The 19,599-nt window shown below is 33.9% G+C and overlaps 1 long non-coding RNA gene across 1 annotated transcript; it reads left to right on the top strand.

The window, feature by feature from the left end:
* Positions 1-6,091: 6,091 nt before the first annotated feature.
* LOC110925803 lies at positions 6,092-8,131 on the top strand. Its single transcript, XR_002584745.2, has 3 exons — positions 6,092-6,228; positions 6,732-6,798; positions 7,898-8,131. It is a non-coding gene; the product is annotated as an uncharacterized LOC110925803 (long non-coding RNA).
* Positions 8,132-19,599: the final 11,468 nt, after the last annotated feature.

Here is a 19,599-nt window from a genome sequence, read left to right on the forward strand (position 1 = left end):
TGTAATATTAAATATCACTGATAGTTGAAACGGATCCACAGGCGGATCAAAATAAAATAAGATATTGTTCAACAGTTTATTGTCATCCAAGTTTGCGAGACTTATTGTGGACGCTCTAGAAGACAGCCAGCCTATTTCGTGTAGTACCTGCACTTAACCTTTTGGGAAAATACGTCAGTTTACACTGGTAAATACAAATTAACTGACTCATTTTGAAAAGATTGAAAATTGATTTAAATGCACATGGCATAAAATATTTTTATAACTTGGGATAATTATACAATATAATCTTGTAAGGGATTTACATGTTACTCCGCGTTCAGTAGCCCGATCCGTAGACCGAGTTAAAGATTAATAGACACACCACAATATAGAGTTATACACTGACGGGTGTACGCCTACACCCTGTGCTCAGGTCGTGGCCATCTCGTAAGATGATGCCAAGGATATCCGGGACATGGTCATTAACCCCCAAAGGCTTCAAGCAATAAAACACCTTCAAAACAGGGTCATCTCAATATATTTAACCACTATTCGATTAAAGAATTCAATGCCGGACCAAGCGGTATTTTATATACCGTACCCCAAGCCCGTATAGGGAAAATAAGTTAAAAGTATTTACCTGGGTAAGTATGAATCACAATTAGCAAGTGGAGGTAGCTTTTACTGGGTCTCCTATTCTGGAACAAAGGTTTATAATAACCTATTAGATTCCTAACGGGTCTTTATTTAAGCCTAAGCTTAGACCGGTTAGTTTTAAGGACGATACGGTTCAAGCGCACGATTAAGCGAAGACCGGATAGAATGTGATTTAGACCCGACAAGTTTAAATACTTGTATAATTTGGGTATGCTAAATACATTCTGGATTTTGAGACAAAAATGATAATGTTTGACCCGTTTCGGTCAGTTTATGCAAACTAGTTACATAAACCGAACCGAACGCTAAAAGAGCGTTTACGGGTAACCAAAAGGGTCACATGCAAGTTCCCTGAGATAATATGCTTTAAATATGTTATAATATCAGTAAGATAACTTCTATTTTGCCTCATACGGATTTAAACTCAATTTGCGCCTCATAAGGGCATTTTGGTCATTTAAAAGATTATAAAAGGGTTAAATTGGAAATCTGAGTTACAGGTCTGGTTTATACAGTAAATATACTTAATTTGACATATTATAACAGTAGGGTATGACCCATATACAAAACTTATCATTTAAAATCAAACTATGCACCTTGGGGGTATTTTGGTAATTTCACAAGGGCTAAAAATGTCAAAACTGGAAACCTGAGTTCAAAAACTTATACTTACTGTTATTTTATAAAAATATACTAAATACATCAGTAGGTAAAAATCCTTATACGTTTAATATGGTTATAGTACATACTATGCGTTAAAAACGCTTAAAAAGGCGATTTAGAGCCGTTTCCGGATTTTCAAAGGAAAGCTGATATTTTTATATTTCCAGAATGCTCAAAATAATTTATTTAACATATAAAATCAGTAGGAAAAGGTTCGGGGTCAAAAAGATTTATAAAACTCATTTTATGGCTTGAAAGGTCAAAACCGGTATTAACCGAATCAACCTTAGAGACCTATGATACGAACAGCCAAAAATTAAATAAAAATCTTCAAAAATCCCAAAATATTATATAACATCAGTGGGTAAAAAGTTCTATATCAAAAAGTGAGCTTAAATAGGTTATACGCTAATTACGCCGTTTACTTAACATAAAGCTTTCAATTTACGATATCGAGCATAACTCTCAATCTGGACCTCTAACCGATATCAAATTTTCGGTGCAAGTTTATAAATCAGTAATAAAGGTTTCTACTCTTTCACTTTTCCAAAAATCACGTTTTATAGCAAAAAGGGCAAAATAGTCAACTTTGAGCATAAATCGGAAACATGCATATGAATCGGTTAAGCATGGAATCAAGTTGTAAAAATTCCAGAGAGTTACACATAAATAAAAATGGTCCAAAATAAGCTCTAATGCAGATCTCAAACATGCATGCACGGATCCGAATCGAGAGTCAAAGAAAAAGTCATTTTATAAGACTTTCGGTTCCAATCCAGGTTTATACTAAAGATTGTCGAGTTGACCATGATAAAACATATTCTTACATTCATTATAAAGTTATTTTGATGATCAAACTGATTGCATGTAATCTACATTACTATTTATGCTGGATTTTGCAAAAACAAGTTCTGTTGACTTTTTAAGAACAACTTTGACTCGACAATAATCATGCCTAGAGTGGGAATCAGAAAATACCCTTTTGAGGGTTTGTTTCCCACATAAATACCAACTTGTAGGTACTTTCAATTTGAGAAATGACTGAGCCATTTTCGTTTAATCAGAAAGTCAAACTAAAGTTACGACGGATTGACTTTCGGCTAATAATCTAAGCTAGAACGAATTAGAGAAGGTTATGAATGCTTACAAGAGTCCTAATGAAGCTTAGAGATCACTATGAAGCAGCCTTGTCGTCCAGAAAGCTCCAGAATAACTCTTGTGAATTTTTGAAAGTTGCAAGTGTTCTTGGTTACTACACAAGGCCTCAATTGTGGTGATTTTGATCTGATTTTATGGTGTTTCAGGTGTTGTGAGAAGGCCACAGGTGTCCTTACATGCATGGAAGTTGATTGGTGCATTTGGGAGGTGGTGCAAGCTGTAAACAACTCACAAAATGGACCTAGTTGCTGCTGTTCGCGAGTTTCTGGACCTGGCAGTGGGTCGCGGCCCGCTTAAGGCTGCCCAGGCGGGCCGCCTGGGGTCTGCTGATCCACAAAAGTTTGTTAAATGTTGCAGTTTGGTCCCTGCTCCTTGGTTACGAGGTTTTGGCCCTTTATCTTGACCCTTAGACCCTCAATTCTGATTTTTAAGGACCTTGGGACATTTACCAACATGGTAATGTCCTCGGTTAACTTTGCGCTCACCCGAAAAGTCATGAAATTCGACGTTGACGCTTTTAACCCTTCAAGTACGGTTTTGGCCATAACTTTCTCATACGATAACGAAACTTCATGAAATTTTTACCACATATTCTAGTGAGTATATTTTAGCATTACAAAGCTTCGGGTCTGCCAAAAGATCACTCAGAGGTATAAATTCAACATGTTGACACTTTTGGCCCCTGTAGTTTGTAATTCCTCACTTTCGTGCATTTTCCGCTTCGTATGATCCATGATCTATCCGTTTAGAGTTACAAACACCATGTAGGGTTATTATAGAGTCTATTTATCCATTGTTGACACTTTGGACCCTTATATTCCATAGTTTTCACTGTTTGTCAACTTTAGTCCCTCTAAAGTATATTTTCACATATTCAAGGTCTATGACACGTGTCAATGCATCATTGGACGTAAATTTCCGAGGTGTTACAGAAAGGTGTTGAAACAGGTCAATATATTGATCCGAGCCAGGTATGTATAATGATACAACTCATCATGTAGAATTTGGAGTTCTATAAGAGTTAGACAAGGTTAAAACATAGATATTTGGTTATCTTTTAGGTAAACCGAATAAACTTAGTTATGATTATAACGTTTTAGAAACATAATAGTTTCTAAACAAGACTATAGTTAAAAAGTTGGATTTTTGGGTAAAACATGTACTAAAGGTCCTTCGTCGTAAAAGAAGGACTAAAATTGACTAAAACGCCCTTGTAAGCGAAATTGAGCAAACGCACCATAAAGGTTGTTTGGAAATAAGTGATAGGATGAAATAAATACTTTGAATATGTATGAAAAGCGAAAGATGTAAAATATTGGTTCAATGACTCTATAAAGAGTCTTTGCCGTAAAATAATGATTTGAAGGGTAAAATTTGGAATATAGGATCACCACATTAAACCCACCAAAAGTACCGTTGTGGTGGGAGATTATAGGATAAGTAATGTGGTGATGGAATGTTAAAAGCAATTGAAAGCGATTTTAGGCTCGAAAGTGCTTAAATACCCTTAACGGGTCAAAATAGAAGTATTAGCGAAACGGGTTAAAAATGTGTAATAACCGTGATTTGAACCTTGTGCAATAGGAAATAATCATAATAATATGTTTACAAAAGAAACAAGGGCCACAAACCACTTTGTTAGATGAAATCACGAACGGGTCAAAATTTGGTAAAAAGGGTAATAAGTCGAAGACTTAAAAGTCTTAAATTTTGTTAATCCGGGTGTTGGATTTTAACTCCATATGATGGGGGATCAAATTACAAAAACATAGGAGGAAACGGTAGGTCAAACGGACGAGCGGATTGAAAGATACGGAAGTTTTCGTGTCAATAAACGGCAAAAGAGAAAGGATGAATGCAGGGACCACCGTAACTTATGGTGCCACCGTAAGTTACGGTGGGGATGATATTGATACGGTGGTTGCCCACTGACTTACGGTGGGGGGATTTGACATTCAGTGGCCACCGTAACTTACGGTACCACCGTAAGTTACGGTAGAGGCCAGCTCAAAATTTAGTCTTTTGAGATCAAGAGATTCACGTTGGGATTTTTCTTTCCATTATTGTTTACCGGACTTGTTTAGATACGATTTAATTGCCGTATGACTAAAGCATTTCATGATTATGAAATGTAGATACATTTTGGATGTCGGAAGACGATCAAGCTCATCGAAGAACCGAACACGATAAATATACATGCTTCCGCACATTGCCTCGTCATAAATTTTAAACGACAAATTCGATCACTTATGTTGAATAACTTATGATTTGTAAAAGTTTTAATAAACTCGTATTTTTATAGTATGTGTAGTGTTAATTACACATCTAATCTTTGGTATTTACATATAAAACCGTTAAATAGTAACTAGGGTGTTACAGTACCACTGTGAAAATTGTTAAGTTTCTGACCCAACCGAAATCCACAAATTCAAGTCAAGGATCGTTCTAATAGATTAAAGAGAATAAACCCTCGTTTCTTCATCTTCATCTTCAAGAAAAATGATGAACAGATGATTTTTTTTTCGCAGAACGTGATGGATTGCGGTGGGAATTAAACGCATGTACGTGACAAAACAAGGATCGTTCTAATAGATTAAAGAGAATAAAGCAAGGATGTTGGGAATTCGCATAAACATATATTTGTTTCATAACCTCCTCCTATAAATCAACCACAACTGACAAACACCATCCTATGTCTTTTACCAACCGAAGAGGCAGCAAGGACAGATAATACTTCATTTGTCGAGAAACCATACTGTCAAGAAGCTAACATCTTTTACTCATAAACCCTTGAATCCCAACGCTTCTCTAAAAGAGCCTGTATTAGAAACCATCCTATGTCTTTTACCAACCGAAGAGGCAGCAAGGACATATAATACTTCATTTGTCGAGAAACCATATTGTCAAGAAACTAACATCTTTTAATACTTCATTTGTAACCGTAAGGATGATGCAAATTTGTACGTAAAGATCTCTACACAAACTCTTCTACATCTTTTAACCAATTGTCCATCACTTAAGACCTTGAAAGATTTGTTGAAATCAGAGAAAAGAGTAACTAGCAGAAGACGTGTCGGGTTCTTCCAACAAATTGTGTATGTGCTTGTGCTGTAGAAACCGGTGATGAATTTGTGTATCTAAATCAGGTTCTCTGCCTTAGATCGGTCATTCCTTGTGATACATGAACGTTGTATTCTTGTCTTTCAGAAGAGTTGGTATTGAACCAAGAATACTTCAAACATTCTAAACCCTACCTGGAAACAAACCAACAAAATCCTGATACTCTTCTAGCAGAACCCGACACGTCTTCTATGATAATTCGAAACAAGTGATTAAAACGCTTCTCCTTACAACTCTCATCAAATGCCTCACCCTTCCTTTTTATTACTGTAACACCCCGAAAATTATAAAACTTTATATTAGAATTATAAAGTACAAAATAAATGAGAATAAGCTAACTAGGAAATAAATAACCCAGTTAGTTATGAGTCTGGTAATAACACATGAGTGGATTAAAATACCTTTTTAATAACTCATGTATAATTGAGGGACCAAACCAGCCAAAATTTGAAACTTGATTTATTATTAACAAAATAACACACACCAAACACACACCTAAGTGTGTGTTTGGTCGAACAGAACAAGGGCGACCAGGAGGTTCTCCATCAAACCCTATCACATACAAAATTCACAAAATGAAGGTTTAAATCAAGTCCAAATCAAAATCTGAATATAGATTAGTGATCACCTCGACGAAGGGATCATAAGGTATGTAAAATTTCGACATTTGGTTCGATCTTAATTTTTAGATAAACTCATGAAACCTGAAATTTGAGCTTGCATGATAATTGTTTGGGATGAAATAGTGTCTAAGGATGAACCCTAGTCAATTACTTGTTGAAATTTTGCCTATTTCTTGTAAAGTTCATAATCACCATTGAAGGTGATAAGTGGGTTTTGTAGAAAAGTATGGAACACTAGGATTATGATGTTATCTTAGTGCAATTCGAGTTTTATGGAATAAGTTCAGATTTGGTTAATGTGAAATTGATGTGAATTTGCCTAAATTTATGATTTTCATGGCAAAATGACAAATGTTGAACTAATTAGAAACTTGTTGAAATTATGCCCTTAAGGTGTTTGTGTAAATGCCTAAAAGAAGATAAAAAAACTAAAATTTGAACTAAAACACGTGTTTGTGTAGTTATGACAAATTATGCGTTACATGTAAACAAAAGAGGTCTAAATAGGTTGTGAATTGAACTCTTTAGGCAAGGAGTCCGGATCGTCTAGCGGATAAGCCGGAGGGGATTTGCGTTTAAAGGGCGTGCTCTAAAGGTATGTAACTTTCGGTTTAGTTACATTATGCATAAACAATAGTCTTAGAAATGTTAATGGGTTTGTATTGTAAAATGCGAGTTTGGTATGTCATAGAAGTGACGAAGTTCATTCGATAAACCAAACGGGTCAAATAAACGGTTGAAGCATGTTTGGAATGTCAATGAAGTGATGTAGCTCACTTGACAATCAAACGGATCAAAGTAGTTAATTTGATATGTTGATGTTGATATTGTAAAATTAGTCGTGCTTGGAATGTAAATAAAGAGTTGTAACCCTCTAGATAAAGAAACGGATTAGAATATTGGTTGGAATAAGTTGGTATGTAACCTTGTTCCGTTACATAGTGTTGATTAGAAATTACGGTCGTTTGAAATTGTGTTCTTAAGAAAAGATAGCGTTAGTAGGAATCACGAAGATCGCTATTAGATAAACGAGTCAAAAACTTGATTTGAAAATGTTTGGTAGTCATTGAAAATTGAGGATTCCATAAATGAGCCAAACGGGTCGAATAATTGATTAATAGATAGTAAGAATGTGTTTGAATAGTTTTTGGTGATGGTGGATCACAAAAGCGTAAAACCATAGACTTGGTAATGATACGCCAGTGATCGTAAGCCCCGGAAGGTGGGTAGATACGACTTGTGTACATAAGCATTGCTAATGTTTGAATTGTGCAAAACTATACGGGTAAAATAAATACTTTAGGCATTTATGAACTTTAAACCCGTACACTAAACTTTGTTTTGGAAAATTATAATGGTTGCATTGGTAATTTAATTACGGTCGTGTAGGAAAAAGAATCACGTAAATCGGACAAACGGTTAAAAAGTTATGAAGGTTTCCGTTTTAAAAACGGAAAACAATTATCAGTCTGCAGCAAACCGTAAGCTACGGCTCTGAACCGTAGCTTACGGTTCGTAAGATCTGTCTGCCAAACATAAGGGGACCGTAAGCTACGGTTTGTAAACCGTAGCTTACGGTTAGGCATAAACAAAAAAAAATTATTTTTGTTGTTTGATTATTTCGAGCTTTCGGGTCCGTTTAAACGGGTCATAGGACCTCATATACTAACGTTGATTATAATTATACCTTGTAGGTGTGTTTAAACTTCGTACGGATGGAAATCAAGCGTAAATCAAGAACCGAACACACACGACTTTTGAAGCTTCCGCGTCTATTTAATCTTCGTTTAAGTCTATGTTAGTGTCGTAAACAATTAACATGTTACATTAGGATGTTATAACTAGATGGGTGTTATTTGAACAAGAATGTTAAGTAAACCTTTGTTCCATTTGGTATAACTTAATGAAATGAGGTATTTTGTTTGAAATTGTCATGTATAATGAAAAAAAGAGTCTTAGTTTAATGAGACGGGTGTTACAATTACAGTCATACGACACGTTTTTTTTTCTTCAATCTTTGTTACTTGTTAATGTTTTATTTTTTTCTACTTGTAGAAAGATTTGACCACCTAACGACTCTAAAATGTCTTGTGTGATTTACACCTTAAATCCCTTAAATAATTTGGGTAAAATCTAATTTTCGTTTCATACGGGCCGTATACGGTTATACGGCCCGTATACATCGTTCGTATACATTGTATACGACCAGACAAATTATTTACCATTGGTGTATATTGTATACGAGCCTGTATGGAATGTAAAAAACTGACAAAGTTTGCAGGCACAGACTTTGTTAGTTTTATTTCATTCTATACAGGCCGTATAACTGTATACGACCCGTATACATCATGTGTAAATAAGTTTTTGCCATGTATTAATATTAGGACCAAAAAAAACACGCTCATAGTTTCCCGTCAAAACCAAAACCTTGAGGCCCTAAAAACATGTCACATCAGCCTAAATATTTTTCTTTATTATATATAATAGAAACAGTTAATAGATAATAGATAGTAGAATATGATATAACTAACATGTCAAAGCAAAAATAAAGCAGAATGACACATAATTTAATGATTATGAACAATGAGATGATCATGTTGAGGTGTTCACAATAGAAAAGAATAATTTTGTAAGTGTATAAAACCAATAAAATAAATGTTTATGGGTATGATAGAAATTAAGATAGAGAATTTCATGTGAGAAGTTTAAAAAAAATAAATAAAGTTTAGAGAAAGTTATGTATTTTAGTTAATAATGATAAAGATAGAATATCTAATTTAGAGAACTGGTTTCTAGAGATGTTGATGGAGTATACAAATGGAAGAAAACGTTATATATTTTTCATTTTTCCATAATTAAAAAAACAACTAAATAGAGAACATGATCTGAATGCTATAATACCTATCTCTAATGTGCAATTTATGATCTGAACTAGGTTAGAACCCCGTGTATTATACGGGTTGAATAAATATAATTTTATATACTAAACAATAAAATAGTTATATCTTTTAGAAACTCGTGTATCGCACGATTTGAATAAACACATGTCTTACACGAATAATGTAATTCGTTAAAACATTTAGTCATCAAGATGTGTTTTCTAACAAAAGGAACTTTGAGGTACTATTTACTTATTGTAATATCTCACTTTATTTTTTATTAGGCTAAAGAGTTGTGTATTACATGGTTTATAACATTTTACTTTGTTTTTTTATTTATTATTAGGTTAGAAACTTACGTATTACCTGAGGATAATCAACAGAAAAAAAGAAAAGAAATATTTTAGTAAAAAATTATTAAATATACAAGAGATAAACTGGATATTATGATTTAATATTATTATTTCATTGGAGTGTAAAACAGGATAATGAGATCCTTTATTAGAAATAGGATTCTAAATATACCATGTATAAAAAATATATATGTTCTACATGTATTGAATAAATCATTTTAATGAAACAGTTGATTAAAATAAATATTTTTATTTTAATAGTTTTTAGAATAGTGAATCTTACATAATCCAATAAATAGTAAACCTTAATTTTCTTATCATAAAAAAGTTTGTTTGTGTTTATTTAAACATAATATGTATGACATTTCTGTAAAGTAATACTACCAAGGATGAGGATCGAAAAAAGGTCTACACCCAACCAAAAATATAGTTATTTGATATCAATACGTCAACCAAAAAAAATATACTTGTCGATTTTGGTCTCTTTATGAAGTGTCTTATAAATATTTAAAACACTAATATATTTTTTAGATTTTAATAACTAATATATGATTATAATAATTAATATATTATTATCAGTTATCTTTATTTTTATCACTAAAATCTCTTTGACAAATTTTAAATTTAATATTATCAAAAAATGATTTTTAATAATAAATATTTAAAAAAATAATTAAGACTACCTCATAGAACGCCATGTGTCCCTAACATGGTTTCTTTTATTATATGTATAGAATAGATGCTATAATACCTATCTCTAATGTGCAATTTATTCTTGTGACACATGGGAACATCACTTCAAAATATGAAAACCTGACCAGTAAGTATTGTCTAGTTGCCATTTTTCGCATCCACAATGTTTAAAATCGCTTCCTAAATCTAAGGTAGTGTTTTGTTTGCAAGAATAAGAGGTGGAGTGGAATGGATTATTGCGAGTGAATGAGGAAAATGGTGTTTGTTGATCAATGGAATGGAATCACTCATTACAAAAGACATTTCATTCCCTCAAAATTATTTCATCTGCCACCCATGTATTTTCATTCATCCCCTCATGAACCTTTCATTAACAACACAACCAACGAACGTCGCCACCACCCACCACCGCCACCACCCACGATCGCCGCCACCCCGACGGCTACCACCCACCCGCCACCGTTACCACCCACTATCGCCTCCTCCGCCAACACCCACCACCGTCGCCACCGACACCGCCACCCGCCACCGCCTCCTCTGCCACCAACCACCACTGACGGCAATTGCCGCCGCCACTCTCCTGCCGCCTCCGCCACCACCACCACCCACCACCGTCACAACCCGCCACCTATCACCGCCACCGACTACCATCCACCACCACAACTTACCGCCAATTTTATTCTTTTGTCTTTTCTTGCCTACCAAACAATACATAGTAATAATTAAGTCCATTCTCACATAGTCAACAAACAAAACATGAAATGGTAATAATCTGTTCCATTCTCTTATCCATTCCATTACCCCAAACAAAACAGACTTGAAAATTGTACTTTTTGACCACCCAACTTTTCTAGCATTTTGTGTGTTTTAATTTAGGAAGGTTGAATGTGGTACATTATTTGGATTTTAAGAACGATTTACTATGTTTTAAAGTGATTCACTAGTGAAAATGACAAGCTTTAACGTTTATATAAGTATAAATATTTATGTGTATTTCTACACAGGGCCGGCTTTGGGCCCGGCAAACCCGTGCCGACGCCCGAGGCCCAAAATTTCAAAGGGCCCGAAAAGTCTTTATAAGCTTGTATATGTTTATTAAATTATATATTTAGAATATTAATCCGTTTAGAATAGAAAAAATATTGGTGGTGTAGTGGCAAAAACCATCTCAAAATAATGCAAAGGTCTCAAGTTCGAGTCTTTGCTTCAACACTAATTTTTTGTTTTTTTTTTTTTTTGTAATTCATTTACTCTTAACCATAATTTTGGGCCCAATTCTTTTCATCGCCCGAGGCCTAAATTTTTTCAAAAGTTTTCGAGAACGGCTCTGTTTCTACATATATAATTTGATTTGTGAGGGTGTACGGGGTGTTCGCGGGAAATGGCAGCGGTGACCCTAGTCACCGATCGGGAACACCGCCGCCATCAAAGCGGGGACCCGAATCGGTGATAGGGGGCGGTGTGGACTTACCGCGTTGTTTGGCACACTTTTCGAAAGAAGACCGTTTGACAACGGTCATTTTTATAAAAAAAAATCAACTTTTTTAAACAATATATATCTAACCAACCTAAATCAATTTTTTTACCACACTCACCACTCTCAAACTCACACCAAAACTCTCAAATTCAAATCTTTCAAATACAAAATGGATTCCAAGCTTCCGTTTCTTTCTACCCTACCCGACTTTCCCGACGATGGAGATGCATCGTCAAGCGATAGTAGCTTAATTTTCTTCCAAAATCTCATCCAACAAGCGGAGCTACTAGACACGGCATCGTCTAGTAAAAAAAATTATGTCCGTCGAGATCGTGAGAGGGGCCATGAGACACTCATGGCCGATTATTTTGATGAAAATCCAAAATTTAATGACGATACTTTTCGTCACAGATTTCGTATGTCCAAGTCTTTGTTCCTAAAAATTGTTAGTGACGTGGAAGCGTATGACGAGTGGTTTAAAGAAGGCTTAGACGGGAGAATGAAGAAAAGTTTTACACCGTTGCAAAAGGTTACTTCGGCAATTAAACAACTTGCAACCGGTAACCCACCAGACGAGGGGGACGAGTATTTAAATATGTCTGAAAGGACCTCTCGTGAGTGCCTTGAATATTTCTGCGAGACGGTCTGTAAAAGGTATGGCGGTGAATTCCTACGTAGACCAACGAGCCACGACGTCGCGCTATTGTATCAGGCTCATGAGGAGAGGCATCACCTACCTGGTATGTTGGGTAGTCTGGATTGTACACACTTCGTCTGGAGAATGTGCCCCACAGAATTGCGTGGACAATACATGAGAGGCGATCATCAATACCCGACGGTTATGTTAGAAGCGGTGGCGTCTCAAGATTTGTGGATTTGGCATGCTTTTTGTGGCCCGGCGGGTTCACAAAACGACATCAACGTGCTGCAACAATCTCCATTATTTCTTGCTCAACGAAACGGAACGACGCCAAATTGTCCATTTCAAGTGAACAACCACTTATACAAACGCGGGTATTATCTTACTGATGGGATCTACCCTACCTGGTCCGTGTTTGTGAAGTCTTTTCCATATCCACACGACCCGAATGAAAAAAAGTTCAAGAGGCAACACGAGGCCGCAAGAAAAGATGTGGAACGGGCGTTTGGTGTGTTAAAGTCGAAGTGGGGAATACTAAATCGTCCAATGCGTTCGAAAACGGTGAGAAAGATAAGGTCCATCGTGTATACGTGCCTTATTTTACACAACATGAATATAAAAGACGACGGAAGGGCGATAGCATCGGTACATATTCAAGATCCTCCAGTCGAACCCGTCTTCGATGATACAGCTTATACGGAGCTCATTGACGAAGACACGCATTGGAGACTAAAACACGATCTCGTTGAGCATCTCGGAAGTTTAGATCTGCCTTACCTTGAAGTTGATTCGGACGACGAGTGGTTTGTTTTTATATTTTTCTAGTTTGAATGTATTTTTTTTCTAGTTTGAATGTATTTTTTTTTTTAATTTAATGAAATGTCTTTTATTTAATTTTTATTTTTATTAATATTTTTTTTAATTTGTAAACATGCATAATTTTACAAAAAAAAAAAAAAAAAAAAAAAAAAAACCAACTCCCCTAAGAGAGGAGTGCCGCCATCAAAATGGGGTGTTAAGGGAGTCTAAGAGAGGAGTTGACGTGGCACTGATTGATTGGTTGGGCGTAAGAGAGGGGACTCACCTCTTAGATGAGCACCCCTTACACCCTGATCTTCATGTCTTTGTTTTAAAATCGTGTTACGTGTTCTTTTGGGGCCCAAAAGGAATTTCCCTTGAATAATCAGGTGACGGGTATATGATAGATCGAGATCATGATTATGTAATTATGTTCGATTTTTATGTCTCCTAAAATCCATTTTCCAGAATCACCCTTTTCATGTTTGCTAGATTTTTATTTTCTTTTTTACATTTTGTGACACTGTTGATGATATATAAATGTTGCTATAATTTATATTTATATATACTACAATGAACATGGCAGGTAATAATGTCCGGCAGCTGTCTGTCACTCCTCCATTCGTTCAGCTAAAGTATGATTTTGCTCCGTTTAAATTTACAGTTTTGTCATTTGTTTTGTTTTTTTTTTTTTTTCGCTCCTAGCCAAATTACGGTTTTTCCCTCAGTTCAAATTTAAAGTTTTGCCATCATTTTTGGGTTTTTTTTCCTTATCAAATTACGATTTTATCCCCAGTGTAAAATTACACTCATGTCATCGTTTTAGTTTTTTTTTTTCCTTGACAAAACTAGGGTAGTGTTTTGTTTTAAGGTGTAATTTTTATTCGTGTCAGGCAACTGACTGACACATGCTCATTTGTCATGAAAAATTACAATTTCCCCCCATATTAAACTTATAGTCTTTTCATTGTTTTAATTTTTTAGCAAAAGTATGGTAGTGTCTCGTTTTAATTGGTTGACTCGATTTAATTTCTTTTTAGATCATTAGAAACACAAACGTACATGTTATCAAAGAAATATTCTGCTTGATACCCTGCGGACCGCAACGCGGGCGAGGCAATAAGTAGTCACATATAAATGTAGCGACAAGTATGGAATTGAAAAGGAAATCAATCAAATTTTAACGCTACACGTGGCTCCATTCTAGACTCTCCTTCATTTTCTGTTTGCACATACGTGTTGAGGAGATTTGAGAATTGTGGATTTGCTTTTATGGGCATACTAGATACTGCCTAAAGATGCCCATACGTGATGACAAAATAGAAGACTCATGAATTATGATGCGTGGACAAGAGAGAACCCAATCATCGAATTTATATTTGGGCCGATGCGACTACGGAAGAAAACCACAATTAAATCTTAACATTGTGGGAAATATAAATTAGTTTCTTATTTATTTAATATTTAATATTTAATATTTAATATTTAATATTTAATATTTAATAATTTAATAAAGTAAACAAATAGTAACTTATCATCAATTTTCGTGTGATTTATTTACTGCTCATAGTTATTTGATTTTTTAATGTCGTGTCTTGTATGTTAGTTATCAGTTTGATAAAAGTATGGTTAAGGATATCCAATAAACAAAACAAAATAATAAACCAGTGAGTAATTTATTGCTGATTTTTATGTTCTCATTCCCTTTGTAGTTTGTTGTATTGACTTGAGTACTCTCGATCATGCATTGAGAACCAATATATATATGTAGCTTGCTAGTTATATATATATATATATATGCATATATATATATAGGGGAAGGTTCAAATGAAAACCACTAGTTATTGTGAAAACTAGAAAACTAATTAAAACCCACTAAAAAGGAGGGAGGGAAGACTTTTAATGAAGAAGGGGTATAATTGGAACAAAAAATATATAACTTTTCAAACATTTCTCATTTCTCCATACGTTATCATTTTAAAACAAAAATGGCACCATAAGATCACAAATTTTCTTATCTTTCATTCAAGTATATTCGAGCATATTTTTTATGACATAAAAAAAGATTTATGGTGTCGTCTTGTTTTCAATACTATTATTATAGTAGTGCACATGTGCAATATAACATGTACTACAATGTGCATTACATGCTTAAAATTAGTTTTTTGATTCTAGTTTAGCTTTTAGGGTTAGTTTTTTTGGAGGTTTAGGATTAGGATTAGGTTTTTGGGTGTGGGGGGGGGGGGGGAGGGGGTTTAGGTTTTTGGGGGGTGGGGGTGGGGGGGTTAGGTTTTTTTCGGGTTTATGTTTAGGGTTTAGTTTTAGGTTTTCGGGAGGGTGGGGGGTGGGGGGTTTAGGTTTTTTTTTTTTTGGGGGGGGGGGGGGGTTAGGCTTTTGGTGGGAGGGTGAATTTAGGTTTTGGGGGGGGGGGGGGGTTTAGGTTTTTGGGGGGTGTCGGTGGGGGTGGGTTAAGTGGTTTAGGCTTTCCGTATTAGTGCACATGTGCAGTACAACCAAAAATTATTTTATTTTTATTTTTTTTTTTTGAAATTTTTTTTCCATATATAAAAAGTAGCGATTTTTCTAAAAAAAATTGTAAAAAAAAAATTTTGTATGTTTTTTAGGTTTTTTTAGGCTTTTTTAGTTAGTTTTCGAGTTTTCACAATAAAAGTGATTTTCATTTGAACCATCCCCTATATATATATATATATATATATAGGGTTGGGCTATATAGAAAACCCTAAAAATTTAAGAAATCCGGGAAACTCAAAGCTCCCGACTTTTTTTTTATGAAAAAAATAACACATGTAATATACATGTTTTTAAGCGTTTTGGGCCAAAAAAATCAAAAAAGCGCCGAAGGGTTTTTTTTTTTAAAAAAAGCAAATTTCAGCAACTTTCAGCATTTTTTGTCTAACACATGTTAGTCACCGAAGTTGCTGGAACTTGTTTATTTTTTTTTTAAAAAAGTACTCAGCGCTTTTTTGTTTTGTTTTTTTTTTTTTTGGCCCAAAACTCTTAAAAACATGTATATTACATGTGTTATTTTTTTCAAAAAAAAAAGTCGGGAGCTTTGAGTTTCCAGAGTTTCTTAAAATTTTTAGGGTTTTTTGTCTAGCATTAGCATATATATATATATAGGGGAAGGTTCATTTGAGAAGAAAAAGAACAAAGGGTACAATTGTAAAACATTAAATACTTTTTTACTTATCTCATTTATAATCATCTTTGACTAATTAATTAGTCATAAAAACTACCATCCTTCACACTAATGTTTTTTAACTACACACATCAAAAGTTACCCTTCACCTTTCGAAATTTACCCTACACATGTTGAAATTTATCCTACACAACCCACAATTTATCATATACACATTGTAATTTATCCTACACTATAAATTATTTTATTTTATTTTTTTTGAAAAAATATATATTTTGAAGATAAGTTACAAATTTTAATGTAGTTAACTATTAAAGAGGAATACTACTATTTAATGATTTTTGTAGTTTACCATATTACCTTTATAATAATATTAAATACTTATATTAAATGAAGTAAAATGAAGCATCTTTCTTGGTTGAAATTTGCTCTTTTTTCTTCTTACAAAAAGTTTCTTCTCATTTGAACTCTCCACTATATATATATATATATATATATAGGTAGAGGATCCTGTACAAAGTTCAACTTTTGTGAGAAGTGTGAGAAATAATTTGGGAATGACAAGTGTCCTTTATCTTAATTAATTCAAAAGGGTGTATTAGTAATTTTCCATTCTTATCAATTAATTGATTCCAAGATAATTACCAAAAAAACTGGCGATGAGATATTTTAGGGATTCTTTCGAATTTTAGTGTTTTATCAATTAATTTCATGTACGCATCATTCTTCATCAATTCTTCATCAATTATAACTGTTTTAGTGTTTTATCATGAACAGAGTTATATTTTTTTATATTTAGATGTATAGTGTCATATGGATGATCAATAGTGTTATATTATGTACAGACATTTTAATTTCCTTTCATAGTGTTTTATCCCCAATCAATAGTGTTATATTCTGTACAGACATCTTAATTTTCTGGTTCATAGTGTTTTATGATTATTAACTTATTTAAATCAACAGATCATTGTTAATTAAACTGTATAGTGTCTTACAATAGTCAAAGAAATCAGATAATCAACTTTTAAAGGGAAGTCGCTAGGTTTTAGGAGAATAATTGGGGTTTTGGTTGTGTAGGATACGGTTACCATATTTGAAACATCCGAAAAGACACTATTGCCCTTCAATTTTACATAAGGTCCTAATTAAAACACAATTTACATTTTTATACTCTATTGATCTCAACCATTAGATCAAATATCCAATGGTTTAAAACATATATATATAGGGTAGGGATATGGTAAAAAGTGTCTAAAATGTGAGAAGGGTAAGAAGTGTTTTAAACCATTGGATATTTGATCTAATGGTTGAGATCAATAGGGTATAAAATGTAAATTGTGTTTTAATTAGAAGGACCTTATGTAAAATTAAAGGGCAATAGTGACTTTTCCAACGTTTCAAATATGGTAACCGTTTCAAAACCCCCATCAATCTCCTATAAATCAGCGAATTTATGGTAACTGTTTCAAAACCCCCATCAATCTCCTAAAAAATCAGCGAATTTCTCGTACTGAAATAAATTCTTCGATTTCCTTCACAACAACTTTTTATAACACTATAAAGAACAGTATATTACATGATAAAACACTATAGGAAGATATAACACTATATGTTTACTGTAAGACACTATACATAAATAAAACACTGTTGATGGGGGATAAAACACTATGAAAAGGAACAGTATATTACATGATAAAACACTATAGGAAGATAGAACACTATCTGTTTACTGTAAGACACTATATAGAATAAAACACTATTGATGAGGATAAAACACTATGAAAGGAACAGTATACTACATGATAAAACACTATAGAAAGATATAACACTATATGTTTACTGTAAGACACTATACAGAATAAAACACTATTGATGGGGATAAAACACTATGTAAAGGAGATTAAAGATATCTGTACATAATATAACACTATTGACTGGGGAATATAACACTACAACAAGAACTTACCGTAAACAATTAAATGTAAAGAACAAACCGAATTCGAATCACATCCCTAATATATCGCCTGATATTTTTGGCAGTTATCTTTGGAAATCAATTAATTGATAAGAATAGACAATTACTAATATACCCTTTTGAATTAATTAAGATAAGGGACACTTGTCATTCCCAAATTATTTCTCACACTTCTCACAAAAGTTGGACTTTTTACAGGATCCTCTACCTATATATATATACATATATAGAAAGTATAATGTACAAAACTGCTTAACCTACATTAACCTACGCGACAAAAAACATAACGTGCGTAATTATTTTTTTACCATTATAACGTGCGTGATTATCACCTCCATGCGTGATTATCACCTCCCATGCGTGATTATCACCAAATAACTGCTCCCATGCGTGATTATCACCAAATAACTGCTCCCATGCGTGATTAACTGATCCATGCATGATTATGGCCCTGATATGATGGTTATGCTTGTCGCGTACGTGAAGTATGATAAGGCTTTTTGTATGTTAACCTTACTCTCTCTCTCTCTCTCTCTCTCTATATATATATATATATATATATATATATATAGGGCTAGGTTCTTTACAGTGCTCATATTTTGTACAGAACTATTAAGAACCAATTTTAACCATTGATCTCTTAATCTAGGGGTGAGCAAATTAACCACCATAACCGATAACCAAACCATAACCGACATAATCGAACCACTAATAACCGATAACCAATATAACCAATGGTTATGGTTATGAAACTTCGTATAACCGCTCAATCGGTTATGGTTATGGTTATGAAGCTTTGGTTAACCGAATATAACCGAAACCGAACCGAAGTTGTGGTGTTAACTTTATATAATAGATTTGTGTTTTATAAAACCATATAGAGGGTTTTTACTAAGATAATAGTATGTTAGTAAGAAAATGATCTTGATGTAGATGTCATTTATTTTGATAAAGAACTAAGGTGTTATGACCATAATTGTTTTTGTTTGAGAATTACCTTATTAAAAAGAACTCTAAATCCGTAGTTTAACCAAAAAGTTTAGTCTTCGTTATCTTATAAAATAGGCTCAAGCTAAGTTCAAATCGTGCACAACCCTATTTTATTTCAAACCTTGCTTGGTTACGTAACCGAAATTAACCAAAACCGAACCATAACCGACTTCATAACCGCTTAACCATAACCGAAGTTTGGTTATGGTTATTGTTACCAAAACTCCATAACCGAACTAGCGGTTATGGTTATGGTTAATAGTAAAAACCGACCCAAACCGAACCATGCACACCCCTATCTTAATCAATGGTAGAAATTATATAATGGCATGATTGTAATTAAAAGGAAAAATAAGGAAAGTTTAAAATGGTTATGAGGGTATAATTATAACACTGGTTTATCAAAATTTAAAAGAAAAATAAATATCCCT

Source organism: Helianthus annuus, chromosome 17, assembly GCF_002127325.2.
Source record: "Helianthus annuus cultivar XRQ/B chromosome 17, HanXRQr2.0-SUNRISE, whole genome shotgun sequence".
In the NCBI taxonomy this organism is placed as follows: domain Eukaryota; kingdom Viridiplantae; phylum Streptophyta; class Magnoliopsida; order Asterales; family Asteraceae; genus Helianthus; species Helianthus annuus.